The 14084-nt window shown below is 42.3% G+C and overlaps 1 protein-coding gene across 3 annotated transcripts in view; it reads right to left on the bottom strand.

Moving 5' to 3' along the window:
- The window catches only part of SGF29 (SAGA complex associated factor 29), a 29871-nt gene extending 16186 nt beyond the window's left edge, over positions 1 to 13685 (bottom strand). Inside the window, exon 1 of one of the 3 annotated variants that reach the window (XM_016155016.2) lies at positions 13506 to 13685. The gene's annotated coding sequence lies outside the window, so the exon portion shown is untranslated. Of the gene's footprint in view, positions 1 to 4309; positions 5851 to 13227; positions 13474 to 13505 lie in introns of those variants that run through there. The other 2 variants (XM_016155015.2, XM_016155017.2) reach the window with 2 other exon arrangements.
- Between the last annotated feature and the right edge of the window lie 399 nt (positions 13686 to 14084).

The raw sequence follows: 14084 nt of genomic DNA, 5'->3' as shown, positions 1-14084 counted from the left end.
ACTATCCCACTGTGTGTATAAACCACATTTTGTATATCAATTCATCAACTAATGGACATTTGGGTTGTGTTTATTTTTTGGTGATTACAAATAAGGCTGCTATGAACACTCTTGTACAAGTTTTTGTGTGGACATGTATTTCATTTTCTGGGTAGATACCCAGGAGTGGAATTGCTGGATCACATGGTAACTCTGGCCTTCTGAGAAACTGCCAGGCTGTTTCCATTTTACATTCCCACCACCAACTTATGAGGGTTCCTGCATCTCTGCATTTGTACCAACATGTGTCAACATCAGTCTTTCTGATTACAGGCACCCTTGTGGGTGTGAAATAGTAACCAGTGGTTTTGATTTGCAATTCCATGATGGCTAATGACATGGAACAGCTTTCCTGTGTTTATTGGCCATTTGTTTATCTTCTTCAGAGAACTGCCCTTTGTCCATTTTTATTGGGTTGGGTGTTTTTTTGGTTACTGAACTGTCCTTTGAAGCACATATTTTTAATTTTTATGAAATCTAATTTATCTACTTTTCTCTTATTGCTTGTCATTGGTCTTTTTTTTTATAAGTGCTATGCTTATAAGTGCTATGCCTGGTGCTTGGAGCAACAAGGTCACATTGACATCTTGCTCTAGGCACAAGGATAAGTAGAGGGAGTAGCTGATAACACAGCGGTGGCCTTGAGGCTGAATTTGGGAGTTGACTGTAATCTGTAATTACTAATCTGATAGTAACAGATAATAATAACAAAAGCCAGCTTTGTGTGAGAGAGAATATAAAGCCATGGAGACAGGGCTGGGGAGGCCAGCATTGCCATTCATCCCCTCTCCCTTATCCATGTTAGTTAATGCATTTGCAGACTCCGACTCTTCTTCCTAACCGGCTCCGCAACAATGCTATACTATTTTTACCATCACAGCTTTATATAATGCATTTTAATATAAAGAAGGAAACCTAGACTTTTAAAAGTCTAGTTGCATTAGCTAGAACCACACAAAATAATGGAGCTAGAGTTTAAATCAGTGCCTGGATGTGGACAAATCTGAGAACAATCAGCATAAGGTCATGGCTGAAGTCTTGGGGAATTATCTGCTGAGTGAGAAAAGATGAGCAGGAAAGAGCCCCACAAACAACAGTAAACGCTGGAGTTATGGACTGAAGATGGGAGTTCAGTGGGAAGTCCTGGGAAGGGATGGATTAGCCTGGAAGAAGGCTGTTCTCTCCTGTTAAATAAAGCAGGAGTCTCAGTTGGAATCACCTGCTTTCTACATGTCCACACCTGTGCACATTCAAATTGGGGAAGCCCCATAACTCAACAAGTGGGTTTTACTTTTTATTTTGCCATCACAAACAGTGACAGCAGGCACCAGTCTATGTAGCCAGGATAATCCAGTTATTGTGCCCTGATGATCCTACCTAAAACCTCTTTCCTCAATATCTTTGCTACTGCCCTCAGACCTGGGCCCCCCTAGCTGACGTCCGAAGTTCCTACTTTGCTCAGAAAAGAAGCCAGAGACTTCATTCCCACCAACAAAAGAGGAACTATGCACAGCATCACCTGTCACCCCTGCCTTCCCCTACAGAGGGAAGAACTGTCCCTCTACTTACTGAAAACCAACCCCTCATCTGTGCTCTGAACTCATCTCCTCTTGGGCTGTCTGACACTCCTTTCCAATGTTTTATGAGCAAACAAGCATATTTTAGGAGAGCCCACCTTAAAAAAAAAAAAAAAAAAAAGAGCTTCCAAACCCCATACTTGCTTCCAGCTCCCCATCCAGCTCTGTTCTTCACAGCAAAAATTCCGAAGCTGTCTAACGATGTCCCTCTATGTTCTCAACCCCATTTTACTTTTCAATCTACTTCAATCCACCTTCTGTCTTTACCAGTCCAGTGAAAACACTCTCAAGAGAACAAATAAACCCAACAGGTCAAAGCATCAGATCCTTTCCTGCTTCATCCGGCCTGACTTGTCAACATCTTGACACAGGGGCCCCCTCCCTCCTCGTCTGACTTCAGGACCTCCCTCCTGAGGGGTGTGTGATTGTGGTTCACCTCCACCTCCCTCCGGTTCCTCCTCAGCCTACTGGGCTGGCCCCTCTCCCACCTGTCCTCTAAATGCTGGTATTCCTCAGGGATTTGAAAGGCTCTTTATACTTTCTACTACTTTCCTACTTCATACTCCGCCTCTCTTCTGCCCTCCCCCCATCACCAAAGTTTAGTTCATTTTGAATTACCCACATCCACTGTGCCAAACTTCTTTTTTAAGTGTAGTCATTTCCCCTGGCTCCTGCAGGATACCACATCGTCGGCTATGAAGCACATGGTACTGACTTCCAAATCTACCTCCAGCCCAGATGGCTTCCCCAAGATTAAGAATCATATTCTTATGTTGGCTAGGCATCTCCACCAGAGACGACCCAAATCACTATACCCGACATAGACATTCCTTATGACTTTACTTTTGTAGGTTAAAATTTTTCCATAATGAAAACCATTTTTAAAAATTAAAGTGCCCAGAAAATATTCAAAATTAGATTATAATGGTCACAAACACTGTGAATATACTAAAAAAATCCCACAATGAATTGTAAATTTTAAGTGGGTGAATTGTATGGTATGTGAATTATATCTCAAACTGTTAGAAAAAAAAATCAATAACTCCAAAAGCAAACTCATCACCTCTCTAACCAACACACCCCCAAAACACCTACATGGGAACATGGTTCTCCTCTGATATGTTACCTAACCCATTCAGCCACCTATGCTGGAAACTGAGTTATTTTCAACTCGGCCTCTCCCTCAATCTCCATGTCCAATTAATCACCACTTTGGTTGGGTTGTCACTCCAATACTTCAGGACTCTGTCTACTCCCCTTTTTATCCGTCACTGTTTCAGGCTATATCAGGTCGGTCTCCCTGTAAATTATGCAGCAGCCTCCTAAGTGGTCTTACTCCTTGCATTCTCATCTCCATCAAATCCACTCTCTACACAGCCCAGAACCATCCATCTGTAAGACAAGTGTGGTCATACCGTTCCCTGACCAAAAGCTTTCAACTCCCTGCCTCCAGGTCAGGCCCTTAACATAGGACACAGGTCTCTATGCCCGACTCTCATCACTGTTTGCCTCGCATTCTACCTTCCAGCAATACTGAACTGTTCTGCTTTTAACCACATGCCATGTAATTTCTTCTCTCCATACCTATGTTCAAGCTATTCCCTCTATCTGGGATGTCCCTCTCACAACCAGATCACCCATAATCCTCTGTCTGATTTAACTTCTTATTCTCTCAGACCTAGCTTACTACCAAGTCATCTCCTCCACTAATCACCAACAGAAATCCCCAGTCTCCTAGTCTAGGTTGTTACCTTTCTCAGTGCTCCCATAATAGCCAATGCCATCTCTCCATTACTGTGCCTACCAAATAATATTAAAATTTTCTCGGTGTGTATTTGTCTCCTTCTCTAGCTTATCCAGTCTCTGAGGGTGGGGATCACTTTATTCTCCGTACCAGGCAGAGACCTGGCACACAGTACCCATTATCCTTCCTTCTATTTCCATTCACTCCTCAACTCATGGAAGCCTAGCTCTCCCTAGTCCCCAGGGATCTGTGCTCCTGGAACTTTCCACCACACTGAATGCCTGACAACACGCTGCTCCCCAAAGCTCTGCTCTGTGGGTTTCTAGGCCTCCAACCTCCCCTATTTCTCTAGCCACCCTGTATGGTCTTCCGGCTGCCCTCTTCCTCCACCCCTGTGGAAGATCACCCTGGGGTCTTCTCATTCTCTTGAGCCCTCTCATTGGCTTCAAGGCCCCATATTCTGAAACTTCCAAATCAATACCAGCACTGTCCTCTCTTCAGGGACCCCAACTCAGCTGCCACCTGAATGTTCTACTAAGAGGCCCGTCACACACTGCACGCTGCCTTTCCTGCACTGCTCTGCCCTCTGGATGCGGGTTAATGGTGTCCACCACTGTCCAGCCAGCTTCCTAAACTAGAAATCCTGGAGGCACTGATTTCTCCTTGCTCATCTCCAACCCTGTCACCTCCGTAATCAATGTCCATCCAAATTATATTGATTTTGCCTCAGAAATACAGTCCCCTCTCTTCCACCACACCTGCCACTATCTTAGTTTGGGCTCTCATATTAGCACACTACCAGCCTGTCTGTCTCATGTGGTTGGACACAAGGCCTGTTTTCCTTAAGGAAAACAAACAAACAAACAAAAAACAAAAATCAAGAGTAGATAATATATGCACACAGTAAACAAACAAACAAACAAATCAAACAATTCAAGAAGTATAATACCTCCTACCCCTTATTTCTTGGGTATTTCTCCAGTGATATCCCACGGATATACAAGAAAAAGAAGTATGTCTCTCTTAAAACCTTTCGCAAATGGTGGCTGCAGAGACAGACAAGAGATTGAGGTTGCAACGTTCAGCAAACTAAAGTGAAAAAGCTGACTCACGGGGTCTGGAGGGGGAGGAGACCTAACACAAGGCAGGGCCTAACTCTGCAACCAGTAGGCAAGGGTGGAGGAGGGCCCTGTTTTTGAAAAGACCTAAGCCCTCCGACACTCAGGCCCTACACCAATTATTGGGCTCCCCATAAACAGTGACATGTGACTTTTAAAATGCTTTTACCTCACCTCATTCCTATCCAATATGAAATAATTTTAAGGTGCTGAGATGAGTGACAGGGTTCTGGAGGATCGCTCAATCTACTGGGTAGTGAGTGCCCTACCTAGGAGAACCACCTTATTTTACAATTGTATAACTACTGCCATCTCTAGATCCACTCAGTTATGAACTTAAATTTCCCCAGAAAACACAATCTAAAAGAGGTGAGGTTTTCTCAGGCTCTCTGCCCTGAGAACACCATGCCTGTTGATGCAAAGCAAGTGGGAAGGAGTCATCAGGGACTGAAACCACGCATGACCTAGAACCATACCTGACCGAAAGGCCAAAGAGCTTCCAGCTTGAGCAGGAAAGCTTCCAGCCCATGCTGCCTGCTCCCAGAGTCCAAGTTCCCCAGGTGATCTTACCACTATTCTCAAACAGTAAGAGGCTAGGCAATTCCTACCAGGTTTTAGGCATTTATATCAATTTTGAGGCAAGGCTCAGTGCTCTAAACGTTTCAGCTTCTAGCATTCTCTTCTTTCCACTGACTTAGAAGGCCATGCCACTTATTTCTACCCACAGAGGGAGCCACTGTTTCGATATTTTTCACTATAGATTAGTTATTCCTATTCCAGGACTTTGTAATCATGCCAGCATCCAATTCTTTAGTGTCTAAAGTCTTTCACAAAATGTGTTTAAGATTCAACTATGTTCTTGAGTGTATCAGGAGTTTGTTCCTTTCTATTGCCAAGTAGCATCCTATTGTATAAACAAACTAGTTTTTTCACCAGTTTCTTTTGATGGTGCCTGGGCTCTGTCCAGTTTGGGATCGTTATGAATAAAACTGCTCTAAGCAGTCATATGTGATTCTTTTTTAGGGCAAATGTTGACCTTTCTTGGGTAAATAGTTAGGTGTGAGATGTATATTTAATTTTATAACAAACTACTAGACCAGGCCCTTTTCCTGAGTAGTTGTACCATTTCCCACCCCCACCAACAATGTATGAATTTCCCGTTGCTCTATATCCTTACCAACTGTTGTCATTTTATTAATTAAATTTTAGCCATCCTAGCCAGTGTGAAGTGATATTTCATTGTGGTCTTAACTGATACTTCTCTGGTGAGTAACAATGTTGAGCACTTTCTCAAGAGCTCATTTGTTCAGGTCTTCTTTTAATTAGATTGTCTTTTCATTATTTTTTAAAATTTATTTTAATTAGTTGCAAGTATACAGTTCATTGGTTAGACATCTATATAGTTTGTAAAATGATCCTCCTAAATGCTCCCTTCCTCCCCATCCCCGTGACCATCCATCAGCTACTAATTTGTACTTCTTTAACTCCTCACCCCATTCTCCCAGCCCCCAAACTCCCCTCCCCTCTGTTTGTCACCAAATTGTGAGTCTGTTTTTGATTAGTTTGTTCTTTTTATTCCTTAAATTCCACATATAAGTGAAATCATATAGTGTGTATCTTTCTCTGTCTGACTTAAATACCTTCTAGGTCCATCAAAGCAATATCTTTTTCCATCCCCTTCCTTTTTGTATGTAGGGGTCTTGTTTCCTTATCCTTTCAGCCATCCTATCTTTTGGTTGGAGCACTTAATTCTTTTCCATTTGAAGTATTTACTGACAGGAATGTAGTTGTTACCATTCTTTATTCCTGTTTTTGATATGTTTTTTCTTCTTAAAGAAGTCCCTCCAACATTTCCTGTAATACTGGCTTGGTGGTGATAGATTCCTTTAGCTTATTTTTATCTGGGAAGCTCTTTTTCTGTCCTTCAACTCTAAATTATAGCTTGCTGAATAAAGTATTCTTGGTTGTAGATCCTGGGTCTTCATCATGTCAAATATTTTTTGCCAAGCCTTTTTGTCCTGCATAGTTTGAGAAATCAGCTGCCAGTCTTATGGGTATTCCCTTATAAGTAATTATCTGTTTTTCTCTCGCTGCTTTTAATATTCTTTCTTTGTATTTAACATTTGGCATTTTAATTATGTGTCTTGGTGTGGGCTTCTTTGGATCCCTGGTTTTTAGGATTCTCTGAGCTTCCTGGGGTTTTATGTCCATTTCTTTCACCAGGTTAGGGAAGTTTTCCATCATTATTTCTTCAAACAGCTGTTCGACATCTTGATTTTCTCCAGGTACACCGATCAGATGGATATTTGGACCCTTAAAATGTCCCATATGCTCCTTAAATTATTTTTATATTCTTGGCATCTTATCTCTTATCATTCTGATTGCATGTCCTTGGCTTTCCCATCCTCTAGACAGGGCATTTGATCCTTTTCTTTATTCACTTTGTTTATTCCTTGTTTACCCCACTTAATATACTTCTCATCTCAGATAATGTGTTGTTCATTTCAGATTGGTTTCCTTTTATAATTTCCACTTCCATTTTTATGTTTTTTATCTCTTTGTTGACGTTCTCACTGAATTTATCTACACTTCCCAAAAGTTCATTGAGCATCTTTATAACCAGTGTTTTAAACTCTACATCTGTTAGATTATTTGACTCCATTATACCTGGATCTCTGTTCTGTTCTTTCATATGGTTTCTGCTTCTTTATCTTCCCATTTTGGCTGCCTTTTCGTGTCTGTTTCTATGTACTAAACAAAGCTCCTAAGTTTCCCAGTCTTATTAGTGTGGATATGTGAAGTAGGTGCCCAGAGGCACAGCCCTGAGAAGGGCTCAGCTACAGGCCAAATTTAGCCCAAGCCTCTGCCCCTCCAGAGCCACTTAAGATTCAGCAAGCAATGAACAGATGCTGTGCTTATAGTTGCCTCAAAAGGCCACACCAGAAACAGAGGCCAGTTGCCTCCGATGTGAATCCAGGCGCTGCTCAGCAGGAGCACCTGACTCACTGAGGATATACCTGGATGTATCTTGGGTGGGGCCGTGAGTTGGGGGAGGCGGGGTTTTAGGGAATCCTCTGGGCGGAGCGACCTATGTTAAGCAGTCTGATGACTTCACAGCTAAGGCAGCACTGTGTCAGGGCACTGGGAGTAGGGAGGGCTCAACAGGAAACAATGGATACCACCAGCACTTCCATACAGAGAGAATCTAGCCTCGGGCTTTACTCTGACAATGTCTCCCTGTAAGTCCCTAGTGCCCCTGTGCTGCCAAATCGGCACTGGTGCTCAGAGCCAGCAGGTCTGTCACTGCCAAAGTCTGCTCGCGAACACAGGCCCTTTAAGAGGTGACTGTCACTGCCGCAGCCTCCTTTTCACTCAGTCACTCGAGACTGGGCAGCCGTGTCCTTGCCCCGTCTTACCTTCTGCCATTGCAGGGTGCTTTCTTGGATTTTCCCCTAGTTGTATGACTTGTTCATTAAGATTCAAGGCAATTTTTCCTTGCTGCTGCTCCTTGTTTCCATCACAATTTGATTTGGTCGCCAGAGGGATGAACAGAGATCTATAATCTATGCTATTTTTTCCCCAGCTCCTGTCTTTTCATTACTGATTTTTAGTAATTAGTTACATATTCAGGATATAAGTCCTTTGTCAGATGTGAATTTTGAAAATACTTTCTCCTAGTCTATGGCTTACCTATTTACCTTAATGGTGTCTTTTAAAACTCTGCTAGAGTTTTAAACTTTAACTTGTCAAATTTTTTAATGGTTATTGCTGTGTTCCCAGATCCTAAGCTACTCTTCTGTTTTCTCCTTGAAATTTTATAGTTTTAGCTTTTACGTTTATAGTTTACCTCAGATTAATTCTGTTTGCTGAAAGGTAAAGGTCTTTCTTATCCATATAAATATCTAGTAACTCCAATTTGCTCTTCAATCCTTCTAGTGAAGTCTTTATTTCAGGTAATGAATTTTTTGGTTCTAGAATTTGCATTTGTTTCTATTTTATAGCTTCTATTTCTCCACTGAGATTTCTTGTTATGAGAAATATAAGCATGTTTCTATTTAAATTATAAGCATATTTTTCCTTACATACCTGAGTATAGTTTTAATAACCACTTTAAAATTCTTGTCAGTTAATAACAACATTGAGTCATCTTGGGGTTGATCTCATTTGATTGCCTTTTCTCACAAATATAACTCATATTTTACTGTTTCTTGTGTCTAGTAATTTTGGACGATATCCTGTACATTGTGAACTATATACTGTAGAATCTGGATTCTGTTACATTCTTGAGTTTGACACAGCTGAACTCAAAACTCCCAGGAGATCCCCGTGGCAGGCATCGGCTGAAACCTGTACAGCTCTTTTAGCTTTAGCTGAGCTGCTTCCAAGTGTGCCCCATGCTTGTCTAGTTCGGAAGTTTGGCTGATTTTTAAAAATAACAGCTTGATTGAGAAATAATTCATATACCATATAATTCACTCTTGTAAAGTGTTCAGTTCAGTGGGTTTTTTAGTAAATTTACAAGTCTGTGCAACCATTACCACTATCTTAGAATATTTTTATCACCCCAATAAGAAACTTGTACTCATCAGCAGTCACTCCCCATTCTCTCTTCCTCTCAGCCACTGACAACCATTATTCTACTTTCCATCTCTATGGATTTGCCTATTTTAGACTAGACAGTTCACATCACATTATATAATATGTAGCCTTTTGCATCCGACTTCTTTCACTCAGCTTAAGGTTTTCAAGGTTCATCCATCTGAAACATATATCAGCACTTTATTCCTCTTATGGCTGAATAATATTCCATTGTATGGATATATCTCATTTGTTTATTGAATCATCAGTTGATGGACAAGCAGATAAAATTACTTTTATATGGAGAATTTGAACACCTTTGTGGCTGTCTTCTTCTCAAGATGGGCCTTTGTTATAATGTCCACAGGCATTAAAAGCAAATAGGAAACTCAGAAATAGGAAGCTGACATTGTTCTGGGTGTCAGCTCCAGCTCCTGTCCAGTTACTGCCTGCTTCTGGTTGCTCTTCAGTACCCTTAGATAATGCTTTTAAAAAATATTTTATGCATTTATATATTCATTATTCGTGAGAGGGCTGGCTGACATGAACTACTCCACCACTGCTGAAGCAACCTCTGAGTGTCTTGCCTAGCACTCTTCCTCCATTTTGGTAACAGCGCTACAATTTCCTTTTGGGAAAGTGTTCCTCAACTTGGTTCTAAGGATGGGTAAATGGCCTGGACTAGTGAAAGTGTTACTTTCTTCCTGACCATCATGACTGCTTCAGGAAGAAATATGAAACTCAAGTCTGGCCAAAATCAATTTTAGATCTTTTACTGGAGCTATCTGCAAAGAGATATCCTTTTCAGTTTCTGGTTAAGAGGGTAGCTTGGAAGCCTGTAACTCAGAGGCTTTTGCCTGCCTGATAGAGAAACCAACATGGAGGAAAGCAGAAATGAAAGACGTAGAAAATACCAGTGACATAATTTAGTCTCCTGGATACAGCCATGCCTGAAGCTGATATACCTAGAACTCTTCAGTTAGAGTTAATACCTTTTTCTGCTTAGGCTAGTGTTTGGGTTAGTTTTTCTCTTATCTGCAACTAAGAAGTTTGAGTACGAAGAAGTATTTCTCAGGGACAAAAAGTTGCAGGGTGAAAACATATATATTAATTGCTAAAGTCCTAGCCTAAAAGAGCACTCTGGCCTCTATCCTAGAAGCCAAGGCCCCATACAAATCCAAGCATCCTATACTTAAACCACTCTAAAATTAAACCCATAGGGCTTAACATAATCCAAGCTTTGTTCTGACCTAAAGGGACATAAGGCATCTAAAACCTTACACTCAGATTTCATACCCTCAACCCAGCCATCAAGAATGTACATTCGTTAATTGATTTTTTTTAAGTTAAAAAGAAAATAACAATTTTTTCTCCTAGTACCTACCATGCTTCTGTATTGGAGCTTACACAGGTGATTGTCATTTAAACCTTATAGCAATCCTACAAGCACACCCTCTTTATAGCTGGGGAAACTGAAGTTCAGAGAGGTTAAGTTATGCAAACTAGGTAACTCAGGAAATACAGGTAGTTGAGCTAGAACTGCAAGACTAAAAACTCTAAAATCCACGTTCTTCCTTTCAATTCCACATTTTGTCACAATTTCACATATTCAATAGCAAAAGAGATCATGGAAGTTGAGGCATCTGTCTATTGTAAACTGCCAATCAACTTGTGCGTTATTATGAGTACACTGAAAGCATCACCAATGAGATGGTAATTTACTGTGGCATCTGAAAAAACAGGTAGAAAAATAAAGGTAGTACCAACAGCTATTCCTTACTGAGTACCTACCACATGCTAGGCACTTTTACATATTTAACCCTCTTAACAATCCTGCAAAGTAAGTCCTATTCATTTAGCACTGTGGAAACTTGACTCTTGGAGAAATAAATGACTCTATCAAGGTCATGCAAGAAACAAGTAGCAGAGGTGGGATTCAAATCCAGATTTGCCTGACTCTACAACCTAAGCCTTAAGGGCTCGAACAGCCCTTAGCACCATCAACATCCCACTCCCACTGGTTCATGTTCACCAAGCTACCTTCCATTCCACGGATATAGTGACCACGAATCCCTGAGTGACATAAATTAATTTTTTCCAATGTAGGTGATGCATCAAAAACCTAAATGAGATTCATTTTTTAAACCTTTGTTAAGAATCTTTGTGTACAAACTTAGAAATCAGAAAAAAAGGCCTGTGACTTACCACACGTCTCCACCTCCAGCGCCTGAAAGTTGGTCACTAAACCTAGAGACTGTAATGGACCCACCTACTGAGAACAGGGTGCCTCATGGTTGGCCCAGATATTTATAAAACAGACACTCTGGTTTACAAAACACTTTCAAGGCACTGCTTCAGATCCTGGACAGCATCTCTCAAACAGCCCTCACCTACTGATCCTACCCTACGATACCCACACTGAACAATTCCAGTGCCCCCATCCCAAACAAACAGACTTCCATGCTTCTGTTGTGCCTGCCCAAACCGTCACACTTGCCTGAAATGCCCTTTAATCCTTCCCCTTCTTCCCCTCTAGATCTCTCAAATTTATTCGCCTTTCAGGGTCCAAATCAAATTGCAGCAAGTTAACACTTTACAGCAGTACTTGCCAACCTTTCTACACCGTGGCACACAGAGAACATGGCCATATTTGTATGGCATACTGGGGTAAAAGAACAAAGCTGCTTACAGTCAGAAATGACTGGAGAGTGATCTGGCTGCCCCAGACCCCTCTCATGTGCCCTAATGCCAAGGGCAATCAAAACTTCCAAAGCACCTTACACAAACTTTCATTCTTGCACTAGCCACATATACAGAGACTAATTGTTTCACTTGTCTCTTCTGCCTAATGGTGAGCCCTTAGAAGAATGGGATGCAGTTTTATTCATTTTACATGCCTAACAACTAGCACAGGGCCTGGCAACTACTAAGTCCTCAAAACAGAATGCTGAACTGAATCCTGTAAAATAGTCTTTCAAGTTATAAACAAAGCAACAATTCTGAAGCTATGCTATTCAATAGCTTTTCCTCTCCTACCCCAGGGGAAAAAAACTAGATGCTATCAACATACTCTAAGACGGATTGTCTACTTCCCACTTATGGAAAAGAGGTACTTCCCTTTTATAGATTCATTTATTTAATAATATTTATCAAGCACCTACTCTGTGCCAGGCATGAGGGATATTTGGCAGTGAGAGACAGTTTCTACCTTGTTCTTAGGAAACTTAAGTCCAGAAAGGAATACAGACATTGAACAAATAATTCCATATACTTACCCATTGATGAAATAAACACTCTAAAAGGGACATACAGGACACACTATAGATAAATGAATAAATCTCAATAATGACAGAGAATGACAAACAACTGAAAACACAAATCCTCAGACAGAAAGGTGCAAGTGCCAAAGAGAATATCTACAATGAAACACTCAGTAGTGAAACTTCAAAGCCTCAAGGATAACTATGCGCTGATAGATTGGAGACAGAGAGGGGAAAAGCAAAAGACACCAAAAATAACCCAAGATGTTTGGCCTGAGCAACTGGAAGATGAAGGGCAAAACTAATAATTTCAGTCATTTAAGAGTTGTCACGTGAGAGCTACATATAAGAACCTGGAGTTCAAGGTAGGGCACTGGGCTGAGGGTAAAAACTTGAGTTAGCACAACAGATGGTATCTATATTTAAAGCCCTGAAATGAGTAACTTCTAGGAACTGAATGAAGAAAAGAGATGAAGGAAGATAAGACCTTGGGGCAGTACAACCACTGAAGGAAGAGGCAAGAACGAGCAGAAAGGCCTGAGAGAGCTGAGGCTAGGGACGAACGAGAACGCTGCCCAAGCCAAATGAAGGTGTTTCAAGAAGCGGCGGTGATCAGCTGCATAAAATACTGATGCGGGGCCGAGAACTAACTTAACACTGATCCTTGGTGGCTCTGACAAAGACATCTCAGTGGAGCCGTGGGGGGCCAACGCCTGGCTGAAGTGGCTTCAAGAAAGACTGAAGGAGAAAAGGTGCTAGTGAATAAACACTGAAGCTCTCTTTGGCTGCAGAGACGAGAGGAGGTAACTGGAGGTACACTGAGTGAGAAGTTTTGTTAAGAGGCATATCTTGAGCATATAGTAAAAACGGCTGGAGTTCGGAGCCCAGTCTCAGCCATCGTCTGCTCGCACCTGGGCTGAGTATCCCATCCGGGCCAGCCTTGGGGTCACGATCCGCGCGCTGCAGCTTTGCACTGTCGCGGGCCCGACGGGAGCACGCGCTGACCCCCAAGGCCAGCGCGGGCCAGGCGTCTGAGCTCTGCCCCGCCCCGGGGGGACCCGGGCGCGCGCGCACCGCCCCTCGCGAGCCTCCTCTACGAGGCCCAGAAATGGGCGCACAGAAGGAGGACCCTGGCCCTCCGCTCCCGCCATTCCGCCGGGGTTCCAGTTCGCGACCCATCCCGGCCTACCGAACCACGGGCAGAACTAGCACGTCGCGCTGGAAATTGCGACGGCGGGAACAAGCGTGTCCCTCGAATGCTTTTCAAAGTCTGCGGCTAGTGACGCGCTCGCGCCGGAAGATCCGCGGCACGGCGAGAACAACGATTTTTCCCGTCTATGAGCTGAGTCGCGGCGCGGAGGACCCCGCTCTGCGCGTGCGCCGTCCTTCCTCTGTGACGTGCGCGCTGCCCCGTGGGAAGTGTAGTTTTTGCTTTGTACCTTCCCGACTCTTCAGTTGAACCTTATTTTAACAGACCAAGGCACTTACGCGTATCAGTATCCTCTCCCATTCTCCAAAGCTTCTGTAAAATAATAGGTGTTTTTTTTTTAAAGGGCTGTTTGTTAGTTGAGGGGGAGCAGCGGGCACATGAGAACTCCGTTGTCTGCCTCAATTTTGCTGTGAACTTAAACCGGCTTTTAAAAAGTCTATTTAAAAAATTTTTAAATTAGTAAAAAATAAGCAAATCTATAGACCTACAAAGCGCACTTTTAGGTAACCTTCCCAGGAAAGTATTAAGGATGCGAGCAAACATTTAGCTATAATGGTT

The sequence above is a fragment of the Rousettus aegyptiacus genome, unplaced genomic scaffold, assembly GCF_014176215.1.
Source record: "Rousettus aegyptiacus isolate mRouAeg1 unplaced genomic scaffold, mRouAeg1.p scaffold_m13_p_8, whole genome shotgun sequence".
Taxonomy (NCBI): Eukaryota; Metazoa; Chordata; class Mammalia; order Chiroptera; family Pteropodidae; genus Rousettus; species Rousettus aegyptiacus.
Note: the sequence above shows the minus strand (reverse complement) of the source record. Positions and strands in the feature narration are given on the sequence as shown.